The 12,180-nt window shown below is 39.6% G+C and overlaps 1 pseudogene; it reads left to right on the top strand.

Annotated features, from left to right (window-relative positions):
• The first annotated feature begins 357 nt into the window (after positions 1–357).
• On the top strand, positions 358–3,916 carry LOC107729958 (polymeric immunoglobulin receptor-like; annotated as a pseudogene).
• Positions 3,917–12,180: the final 8,264 nt, after the last annotated feature.

Here is a 12,180-nt window from a genome sequence, read left to right as displayed (position 1 = left end):
TACATTATTGTAGTTCCTCTATGCCCCGCCTCTCTCAAACACGTCGTTTTCAACAAAGCCCCCTCCTTCCGACAAGCGCAGTCTGCTCTGATTGGCCAACTGACCCAGTGCATTGTGATTGGCCGAAAACCGCAAGCACTCGTCGGAAATGTAAATCGTGACGTAGGTATGTGGGGGCGTGTTAGAAACGAGCCGTTTTAGGTAGGTGTGGCTGACTCTTAACTTTTATAAAGAATATCTCTTTGGATTTGAGACTTTAGTCTTTGCAACTTTATAGATCTTCTTTATGCACCAAGAGCTTGTAACACTCCATAGAGAAAGGAAAACTTGAAATCGCATCATATGACCCCTTTAATTTAGCACTGAACACAATTGCAGTATGGTGCTGCACAAATGGTTAAAAAAAACAAAAACTCCCACATCTGGACATAGTTTAGGCAGAAGGGAGTGGGAGTGAATACAGAAATATTCCTTCTCACAACAGCTGACTTTAGGAAAGAGGGCCTTATCACACTCAACCTCAGTGATGACTCTTCTGCTTCTTCTAATCATTCTTGTTCTTGGTGATCTGCCAGGTGAGCTTTACTCATTCCTTTTGCAAAAACTGATGCTGAAAAACAACTTGAAGACATTTTCCAAAGCTGTGTTTATGGGAGTTTAGAAAGACATTCTGCAAATAAAATTGGTCGTGCGTTAAAACTTCCTCTGTTCTGAACATTTCATTTGAACAGTTCATTTAAAGCCAGAATGGAAGTGTGTCTAACAGCAGCTAGATGAGTTTTCATATGAAGGAAAACACCGTGACCCAAGCTCAAAGTATTTGAGTGCTGTCTATTAGCTCAGTTTTTCCAAACGTATAATGTTTTTAAGCAAGTTTTTCATTTTCAAGAGAATTTTTATTTTTGTTATTTGCCTTTTTCTGCTTGACTGTTGTTTATATGGAAGATTGATGGACAACTGATGTATTTCATTAGTTAAATGAAAAACTGAAAGCAAATAAATTGGCAGTGAAAAGCAGGCCTGTTGGCCACAGTAATGCAATCGGCCATTTCATGCACAAACACACATTGTTTAATTTTCAATAATTTAAAGTTGCTTAAAGCAAAACATCTCTGAGTTTTAGCTTTTAAAGACAGTTTATTCTACTCCGCAGTACAATGAGGAACACGCATTATTATTTGATTAGACTTTGTTTTATTAATTAGATTTTTTTTTTTTTTTTGCTCTTATGAGTATAAATGAAACCAGAAGCATTTTGCCATTATGATTAATGTTATAATAAACAAATGTGTTTTTTTTTCTTCAGGCACAAGTTTGTAATCTTCCAATGCCAAACATTATACACAAAATTACATAACCTACTAAATAATAAAAATAATATAATATGTAATTAAAATATGTAATCATGATTAGAGCCATTCACACACTCTTTATTTGTATTCATAGAGACAGTAGTATTATCACTGAGAGACATTTTGGCTTTTTCTTTTATGATATATTTGTATTTAGGCATATATTTATTTATTTGACCCTCTAACTCTAGCACTTTCTATTCTATTTTAATTCTACTTTATATTTATCTTCTTTTTTTATTAAAAAAAAACACTAGTTTTCTATTTTTTCTTTTCTATCTGCTTGTTTTTCTTTGTGTGTGTGTGTGTGTGTGTGTGTGTATATGTGTGTGTGCATAATATAAATATACATATATATATATATACACACCTTGCTACGTGTACTGCGTTAGGCTAACCGCGACTTGTCATTTGCACTTATATATTGTTGCTCTTTTGTTAGTTTTGACTGCTTTTATTGCTTTTATCGCTTTGGATAAAAGCGTCTGCTAAATGTAAATGTAAATATATTTGAATGCTGCAGATCTGATTACATACAGTAGTCAACATTTGAAGTGGATCAAAACCTTTCATCAAAGTTGTTCTAAAACCTAAAATCAAAATGCGTTCTTGTCTTTGGACAACTATGATTAACTTTTTTGAACCACTTCAAATGTTGACTACTGTAGAACTCACTGTTGCACTTTATTGCTATATAGCCTATAGGCTAATACTATTGTTATTCATTAAATCTAGACTAGAGTATGTATTGAACTGTTCAGGATCTGCCCATTATCTTGTTGTGTCCGTCTTTTTAGGTTCTCTCTGCACAGTGAGCACTGTAGGAGATATGTCTGTCCTGGAGGGTCAGTCCGTCACTGTCCCGTGTCACTATAACCCGCAGTACACCAGTCACGTGAAGTACTGGTGTCAAGGCCGGATGAAGGAGTTCTGCACGAGTCTCGCGCGCACCGATGAGCCCGAATCAGCCCCTAACGGGAAGGGAAGGGTGACGATCGCGGACGACCCCACTCAGCACGTGTTCGCCGTGAGCATGCGCGAGCTGACGGAGGAGGACTCGTCTGGTACTGGTGCGGGGTGGAGCTCGGAGGAATGTGGGTGTCTGACAGCACTGCCTATATATCAGCGTCATTCAAGGTAAGGGGAAACAACACGGGAGAAATTGAATTATAAATGAAATATATTTATTTGTTGAAACATTATAAACCGGAAAATATATAAACCCACACATTACTTTAACTTGCATCATTACAAAAATAATTTATTATTAGCAAAGGAAACCTTAATAAAAATATCATTGCTATTAGAGATGCACTAATATATAAATCTTTGTCTAATGCCGATAATTATTTTAATGCTATGGCTATGTGAATTCAACAAAACTTGAAAATGTTCAGGTCATATTTCATATTCATTTTCAAAAGAAAATTAAGTCTCGTTTAAGAATATTAAGAGCTTTGCATTATTATTATTATTATTATTAATTTCATGACAATTAAGCACATTTCCCCCATAGTTATTTGCATTACTGTAATGCAGAACAATCTGATTCCTACAACTGTAATGTATAAACAAATAAGTAAAGATATATTTATAAGTACTTAAACGTTTACTTTTTTTTACGTTAAAATAATGTATACATTATGCTGACAATGTACTTCCTTTAATTTATGCTTACATAAAAAATGTAATTTTTAGAATTTGGTGGAGTAGGGTAATTTTCTATAATATTTTCTATTGTTGTTTTTATAAATGTATAAATTAAATAAATATACATTTTGTTATGAGTGTTTTTATATATTTATAATTGCTTATTTTTATTTAATTGTAACTAATAATAATAATATTAATAATAAAATATTTCTAAATATTTTATATATCTTGCAAGTATTTCTTGTGCTTCCTTTAATTTATGCTGACTTAAAATAATGTAAAAACTGAGGATTTAGTGGGGGGAAATTATGTATAAAATATTATTTTGTATTATTGTTGTTGTTGTTGTTTTCATGACAATTAAGCAAATTTCCCCCAATATTAAAATATATGTAATATATATAATGAAATATAATATATATTTCCTTTTGGAATGTGGCCATATCTGCTTACAGTACCTATTAATAATGTTAGTTAATATTGGCATTGATTTGTGAAGGTGTGTGTTAGTCAGTGGTTGTTGTGCTGCAGGAATGTCAGTGGTGAGCAGTTTGCTGAGTGCAGATGAAGGCAGCAGCGTCTCTGTTCAATGTCTCTACAGTAAAAACCTCAGGTAACCTACTGTACATTTTCAACAGACCCATGATCTAAGAGATGCAAGATGTATGAATATCACAACCTGCAATGTATTTAATATATAAAGTGTTTATATTACATATGTCATTTTTTTTTTTTACATTTTTAAATTCCTTCTATCGCATCATCATCATTCTCCCTGCAGGTCCAGTGAGAGGCGGTGGTGTCGCCGTGGGAACTGGAACTCCTGCATGCTGACGGACTCTGAAGGAACATTCAGCAGCAGAAACGTGTTCATCCATGATGACAGGAACAGCATGTTGACGGTGATGTAGTAGAAAAATTCATTTCTATTGACTTTTGTATGATCTTATGTGCTTATGAAACATTATATTGTGCATGTGTTTTCTTAGAACTGCTGTGTAGTCAAAGTGAGAAAAATAAATTGAGATCACGTGCAACACAGTTAACACATTTCTAAGGGGAAAATTGAAACTGTGTGTGTAATTAATCGGAGTTATAGCCTCCGCCTGGCTGGCTTTGCTTTGGGAGAAAGGTCGGATCTGTTGGAGACGTCCAGCAGATTATTTCGGCGCCGAAAATAAATCCACAGAGAAAGAAACAGCCAATATGGGGAAGTCCCAGAGTAAATATGATAAATATGCTAAATATGATACACCAGTTTTTTGTCAAATGAAAAAATTATATGGCCAAAAATGCATGCAAGATATGGGGAAATTAATTAAGCATCATGACTTTCCAAAAGAGGGAACACTGAGTGTCAAAAGACTGAATGTTGTAAAGGAATCAGTGGAAGAGGGAAGCAAAAAACAGAAAAGGTATATGAATGGATATGGATATGAAACATATGTGTGAAAAATGTGAGCAGACGGTGAATTGCTGGATAGAGAAAAATGTGAAGAAGTAATTGTATCACATAGACCTACTAACCGCTCTGATGTTTCTGTCTCGAAACACCCACCACCACCCTATCATCACTACCCCGTGGCAGAGCTGCAAGCCGTGAAACTGGACCCTGACCTCGACTGCTCTCCACTGAAAAGACCAACAGCACCGCGAGCAGCAGCAGAATGGAGACAAGAAATAGAAGAAGACCCCGAAATAATTCCTGAAACCCCCAACGAAGAAGTTGAAGAAGAAATAGCACGCAGAGCACCCCCACCAAAGAAAAGAAAAACAAGACAAACAGTAAAAGAAGAAAATGTGAGTATAACAGCTCTGATGATCGAGGTATCTGGGCCTGACGGCCCTATTATGGTCTTTAGACCCTGGACTGTAAATGATATGACAGAAGCAATGGCTCATTTGCCAAGCCCTGATGAAGCAGGTGACAAATTTTCCACAGCGAAGATTGTCAACTGTTGCCAGGGCAGAGAGGAGTCTGTTCAAGACTATTACAACCGTCTGTATTTGATTTTTAATAAACACAGCGGACTAACTGAACCAGAGGAACGAGAAAATCAACCTGACACATGGGAGTGTCATCTGCGAAGCTGGTTTCTGAATGGACTGAGACCTGAGATTGCGCAAGCAGTCAAAACCAGCTACATTTAATGGAAAAGTGGACGATTATCTGCTGTTTTAGCACATGATTTGCACGCGGAAGAGCTGCAGACAGTGAAAAAGGAAAGGACTAAAGCCAAGACCGACAAAGAATGGCAGCTGGCCTTGGTGCAAGCCGTATCGAGGCCTGGGGGCTCTTCTGTGCAGCGAAATCAGCAAGCAAGAGGGGGGAAAGGAAAAAGACGAGTAGGAAACTACACGAAGGGGACTGAAGGAAATTCTGAGAGATGGGGTTGTTGGATCTGCGAGACTGATGATCATACGACCAGAAAGTGCACCAAATGCAGACTGTGCAAGAAGGATGGTCATTGGGCCAGGGAGTGCCCAGAAAACCAGCAAAATCAAGAAGCAGACTGAAGCGGGGGAGACGGAGAGCAGGGAGGAGGGGTCCAGGGCGAGCAGCCAACAGCCACAAGTCAGGGAAGTGAAAATATTTTTACCACACACATACACTGATTTACATTCTGCTTTCTGCAATGAAGAAAAAGCTTGCATTTCTTTATGTATTTCTGATTTGAGTAATGAAAATTCTGATGAATGTGTAATGATGTACAAAAGTGAAGCTTTTATGAAAATGCCTTAATACCCCATGCTGGTGGAGGGGATATTAATTGAGTTTTTGGCGGATTCTGGGGCTTCCAGGTCATGCATACGACCATGTGACTTGCCATGTCAACCGTTATTAATAGGCGAAACAAATGAGTCTATCTCTGCATCAGGGCATGCAATTTGTGAAAGATTCACACTGCCCTTAAATTGTGAAACAGAGGGGGGCGAGGTGCTGAAACATGCGTTCATTTATACTCCAGCATGTCCAGTACCCCTCCTGGGTAGAGATTTATTGTGTAGGCTAAATTTTACGCTGGTTGCAGACTCTTGGGGTGTCCGAGTGGCAGAGAGAGCAACTGTGCTGTCCAGAGCCAAAGTGGACCTATGAATGGCACATCATAAATCATGATTGAGCTGAAATGATGGCTAAGAGTCGAAATAAGCCATTTAACAGAGAACTTATGTTGCCTGACAATTTACATTGCACGTCACATGTCGCAGTGGAACAAGACAACCAGTATGAAAATAACTGGTTTGAAGGAGAAAAAGGAGAAACTTTGAGTTTTGAAAAAATATTTTGGACAGAAAACATATGTGCAGTTTCAGTTTGCTTGACAGAGAAACAGCTTCAGTTTTATTTAATAGCAGGAGAGTCTGTGCCTCACTTATCACTCTCCAAGGCCAAAGAGCAGACATGGTCTGGGGTAGGGCTGTTTGTGAAGAGCTGTGTTGATGCTACAGACTGGTGTGAGATAAGCGCTGATGTGAAACACAGCGAGAGTCTATGAGCATTTATGTCAGAGTGCAAGCATGAAATTGGGGTAGAGAGAGCTGTAGTACCCATTGACAAAAACGCAAAGGAAAATCCCTGCATGGCAAATATTTGTGCTTCAGACATACACCCGGCTTTGGCAGAAGTGCCATCCGGACTGTGGGCGGAGCACAGATATGACGTGGGATTGATTAAAGGATGTGAACCGGTTGTAATTACCCCAAAATCTGATTACAGGCTGTGTCAGCACCAATATCCCTTAAAACCAGAGGCAATACTGGGTATAAAACCGGTGTTTGAGTCACTATTAAGAGAAGGAATAATAATACCATGCAATGATTCTCCGGTGTGCACTCCAATTTTTCCTGTGAAAAAGATAAGAGAAAAAGGTCAACCCACAGAGTGGCGTTTTGTACAAGATTTACAGGCAGTAAATGCAGCTGTCAGACAAAGGGCTCCATTAGTGCCAAATCCATACACAATCCTGTCACAAATACCACAAGATGCAACATTTTTTTCAGTGGTAGATTTGGCTAATGCATTTTTTAGTGTGCCAGTGGATAAAGACAGCCAATTTTGGTTTGCATTTGAATTTAATGGCAGAGGCTACAAATTTACGCGTTTAAGTCAGGGGTATGGAGAATCACCGACTCTGTATAACGAAGCACTTCGAAGAAGTCTGGAGCCTTTGACCCTGACAGCTGGAACTGCTTTGTTACAATACGTGGATGACCTTTGCCTGTGTGCTCGAGATGAGTCTACGTGTGTAACTGATACTGTGACACTCCTGAAGCATCTGGCTCAGGAGGGCCACAAAGTCAGTATGGCGAAGCTGCAGTTTGCGAAGCAGCAGGTTACATTTCTAGGGCATGTAATAACACCCAATAGCAAATCTCTGTCTGAAAAAAGGGTTAAGGCTATAAAAGATGTACCAAAACCACTCACAAAGAAACAGATGCTGTCATTTTTGGGAATGTGTTCCTATTGTCGAACATTTATTCCAAATTATGCAATTCTTGAGCATCTTCTGAGAGCCCTAACAATAGGGAAGGGGTTGAAGTCATGTGACAAAATTGAGTGGACAGAAGAGGCATTTGTGAGCATGAAAGTTCAGCTGTCTCTGGCGCCGACTTTGGGCCTGCCGGTACCAACTAAGCCTTTTGTTCAGATGGTAGATGAGAAAAATGGGTTTATGACTTCTGTGTTATTGCAACATCATGGAGACAGATTAAGACCTGTGGCCTATTTTTCAAGCAAACTAGATCCAGTTGCAGCAGGCTTGCCACACTGTCTGAGGGCGGTGGCATCTGCTGAACAGGCCGTAATAGCGTCTAGAGAATTTGTAGGTTACTCTGACCTGACATTGATGGTGCCACACGCAGTGTCCATGATTTTGCAAGAACAGAAAACATCGCATTTATCAACGGCTAGGTGGTTGTGATACCACACTATCTTGCTTGATATGCCGAATATCACTGTTAAATAATGCACAACCTTGAATGCTGCTACTCTCCTTCCAACGGAAGCGGATGGGGAGGGGCACCATTGTTGCTTAACCGCACTTGAACAGGTGTGTACGCCACGTCCAGATCTTTCTGACGTACCACTTGAAAACTGCGAAAATGTCCTCTTTGTGGATGGCTCAGCTTTCAAAGATCCACAAACAGGCCTGAATAAAGTTGGCTATGCTGTAACGACTGAATTTGAAGTTGTGGCTTCTGGCTCATTGCCCTCAAATTATTCAGCACAAGCAGCAGAGCTTGTGGCCTTAACAGAGGCGTGTAAACTCATGACAGATAAATGCGTCACTATTTACATGGATTAGCGTTACTCATTTGGAGCTACACATGACTTTGGAGCACTGTGGAAACACAGAAAAAGTCAGATGGGCGCCCAATATTGAATGCTCCTCTTGTAGCAGCTTTGCTGGAGGCTATTTTGCTGCCAGAGAAGATAGCCATTTGTAAATGTGCAGCACACACAAATAACAAAGATTTTGTGTCTACAGGAAACGCCAGAGCAGATGCAGCTGCGAAGACCGCAGCAGCTGAGCAGACAAAAGAAACAGAGTGTACTATGCTATCTGAAAATAACCCTGACATTTATTCTTCTTTACAGAGCATGCAGGCCTTTGCCTCAGGGGCAAAAAAAGACCAGCGGAAACACTGCGGCTGTAAATTGAATGATGGTGTCTGGATGAGCTGTGATGGCAAGCCTTGTTTACCTCGGCACTTCTTTCCTCATTATGCTAAGTCAATGCATGGGAAGGACCATGCATCGAAAGGGGGAATGATTACACAAATGAAAGAATTGTGGTTTACGAACGGGTTTACAACATTTGCTGAAAATTTTTGTAAAAGATGTGTCATTTGTAACACTCACAATGTGGCAAGAGGTATAAAAATGTCCCAAGCATCCCAGCCGGCACCGACAGGGCCTTTTGAATATCTACAAATGGACTTTATCGAACTGTCCCCATGTGAAGGGAAGAAATATTGTTTGGTAATGGTTGATATGTGGTCCAAATGAGTGGAAGTCTTCCCAACGTCCAAACAGGACGCAGCAGCCGTAGCAAAGGCCCTGCTGACTGAAATAGACCCTAGATGGGGAATTCCACGAAAAATCAGCTCAGACAATGGAACACATTTTGTTAATGAGACAATAAAACAAGTGGGTAAGTTTTTGGGAATTGACATGAAGACACGTTGCAGTTACCACCCAGCTTCGGGCGGGGCAATTGAGAGACAAAATGCTACAATAAAAAACAAATTGCCTAAATGCTGTGAGGAAACTGGACTCACATGGGTTAAGGCGTTGCCGATTGTTCTCATGTACATAAGAATGAGAAAATGATCTAGGGTAAACCTGAGCCCATTCGAAATTCTCTTTGGTAAACCACCATGTATGGGTATAGAAGGAGGTAAGCAACAGCTGCCATCGACAGAGGTGTGTGAGCATGACACAGGCCTGTCACGATAACAACTTTTTGTTGTGCGATATATTGCCCCAGAAATAATTGCGATAAGCGATATTATTGTTATTTTAAAGGCATTATATGCCACTGAATATATAATCGTAATGTAACAGCATAATAATGCAGGAAGGCCTACACACTTCCAAATGACAACAAACTTTTAATTTTTAAGAATATTTAGATCATGGAAAATAAGTATCAAAATATTAGATGCCTTAAAAAACCTGAATAAATACTAAATAAACATCGACGCTGAATGCTGCTACTCTCCTTCCGACGGAAGCGGATGGGGAGGAGCACCATTGTTGCTTGACCGCACTTGAACAGGTGTGTACGCCACGCCCAGATCTTTCTGACATACCGCTTGAAAATTGTGAGAATGTCCTCTTTGTGGATGGTTCAGCTTTCAAAGATCCACAAACAGGCCTGAATAAAGTTGGCTATGCTGTAACGACTGAATTCGAAGTTGTGGCTTCTGGCTCATTGCCCTCAAATTATTCAGCACAAGCAGCAGAGCTTGTGGCCTTAACAGAGGCGTGTAAACTCATGACAGATAAATGCGTCACTATTTACATGGATTAGCGTTACTCATTTGGAGCTACACATGACTTTGGAGCACTGTGGAAACACAGAAAAAGTCAGATGGGCGCCCAATATTGAATGCTCCTCTTGTAGCAGCTTTGCTGGAGGCTATTTTGCTGCCAGAGAAGATAGCCATTTGTAAATGTGCAGCACACACAAATAACAAAGATTTTGTGTCTACAGGAAACGCCAGAGCAGACGCAGCTGCGAAGGCTGCAGTGGCTAAGCAGACAAAAGAAACAGAGTGTACTATGCTATCTGAAAATAACCCTGACATTTATTCTTCTTTACAGATCATGCAGGCCTTTGCCTCAGGGGTAGAAAAAGACCAGTGGAAACACTGCGGCTGTAAATTGAATGATGGTGTCTGGATGAGCTGTGATGGCAAGCCTTGTTTACCTCGGCACTTCTTTCCTCATTATGCTAAGTCAATGCATGGGAAGGACCATGCATCGAAAGGGGGAATGATTACACAAATGAAAGAATTGTGGTTTACGAACGGGTTTACAACATTTGCTGAAAATTTTTGTAAAAGATGTGTCATTTGTAACACTCATAATGTGGCAAGAGGGATAAAAATGTCCCAAGTATCACAGCCAGGCCCGACAGGGCCCTTTGAATATTTACAAATGGACTTTATCGAACTGTCCCCATGTGAAGGGAAGAAATATTGTTTGGTAATGGTTGATATGTGGCCCAAATGGGTGGAAGTCTTCCCAACGTCCAAACAGGACGCAGCAGCGGTAGCAAAGGCTCTGCTGACTGAAATAGACCCTAGATGGGGAATTCCACGAAAAATCAGCTCAGACAATGGAACACATTTTGTTAATGAGACAATAAATGGGGGGAAGCTTTCCCAACGTCAAAACAGGACGCAGCAGCCGTAACGAAGGCTCTGCTGACTGAAATCGTTCCAAGATGGGGAATTCCACGAAAAATCAGTTCAGACAATGGAACACATTTTGTTAATGAGACAATAAAACAAGTGGGTAAGTTTTTGGGAATTGACATGAGAAGGCACTGCAGTTACAGAGCTGCTTCAGTCGGGGCCGTGGAACGCGAAAACGGAATAATAAAAAACAAATTGGCTAAATGTGTAGTCACAGTGAGAGATGGGTTTGGGGCCCAACGTAAGATGTATGAGACCCATAGGCGTCTCCCCATGACCTAGAAGGTCATCTAGGCCTTAAGAGGGAACCAATCTTTAGAAGTATGATATAGTAGTGTGTTTTTGACTTTCTTACCATATGTGGAAAAGTACAGCTGTTAAGAGTTTGTAACCTTGACTTGGAAAAGAGATATAAAGCGGAGGTTTGCCCTCCCTTCCTTGTCACACTCTGCAGTGACTTGTATCCTGTACAATGTCTGACCTTCTTTGCAAAGAATAAAACCTTTAAAAGACAACTGAGAGTGAGTTTGTCTCTTATGCTGATGAGAGTTATTTAATTTTGCCCCAACACTAGTAAAACTACACATTATGAACCATTATGGTTTTAAGCAGTGTATTAGTAGTTAGTATGCTACACTAAGAAAAGTTCATAAAAATAGGGCACAATGTACTGTGTTAATATGAAGGAATTTTCTACATATTTTTTTCTTACCAAACTGATCAACAATTATAATAATTAATTAATTAATAATAATAATTTAATTATTATTACAATTATAGGTATAGACTAATAACAAGGTGTAATTAAACAAGTGCAAATAGTAACTTGATTCATATGTGATGTGTGGACTGGGCACCTCTCTCCAGCTCTCTACAGGCTGATGTGCTGCTTGGAAAATGCATGCCTTTTTATCATTTGAGTCACTTTTCAAATTTGCCAAAAGTTGCCAAATAAATTTTAAAAATAGCTCAAATTGTTGCTATAGGTGCTTTTTGAAAAACAAAATCTAGCAACAAATTTGCCTAGCTGGCAACACTGTACACTTAGCCATTAATCATTCACTTCAATAAAGAGATTTTAGGTGTTGAACTAATATAATCTCGCTTTTGTAACTGAGATCACATAATCCCCCCTGTTGTTTGGTACAGTCCTATGAGATAAAAGAGAGGTGGGACCAGTGGTGGTCCGCATTCCCTTCTGACAGCATCAGAGAAGCATTCCAAGTCCAGGGTAAGTGTCTGTAATTTC

This window comes from Sinocyclocheilus rhinocerous, unplaced genomic scaffold (assembly GCF_001515625.1).
Source record: "Sinocyclocheilus rhinocerous isolate Xijiao unplaced genomic scaffold, SAMN03320098_v1.1 scaffold638, whole genome shotgun sequence".
Taxonomy (NCBI): Eukaryota; Metazoa; Chordata; class Actinopteri; order Cypriniformes; family Cyprinidae; genus Sinocyclocheilus; species Sinocyclocheilus rhinocerous.
This window is presented reverse-complemented; position numbering and strand designations above follow the sequence as displayed.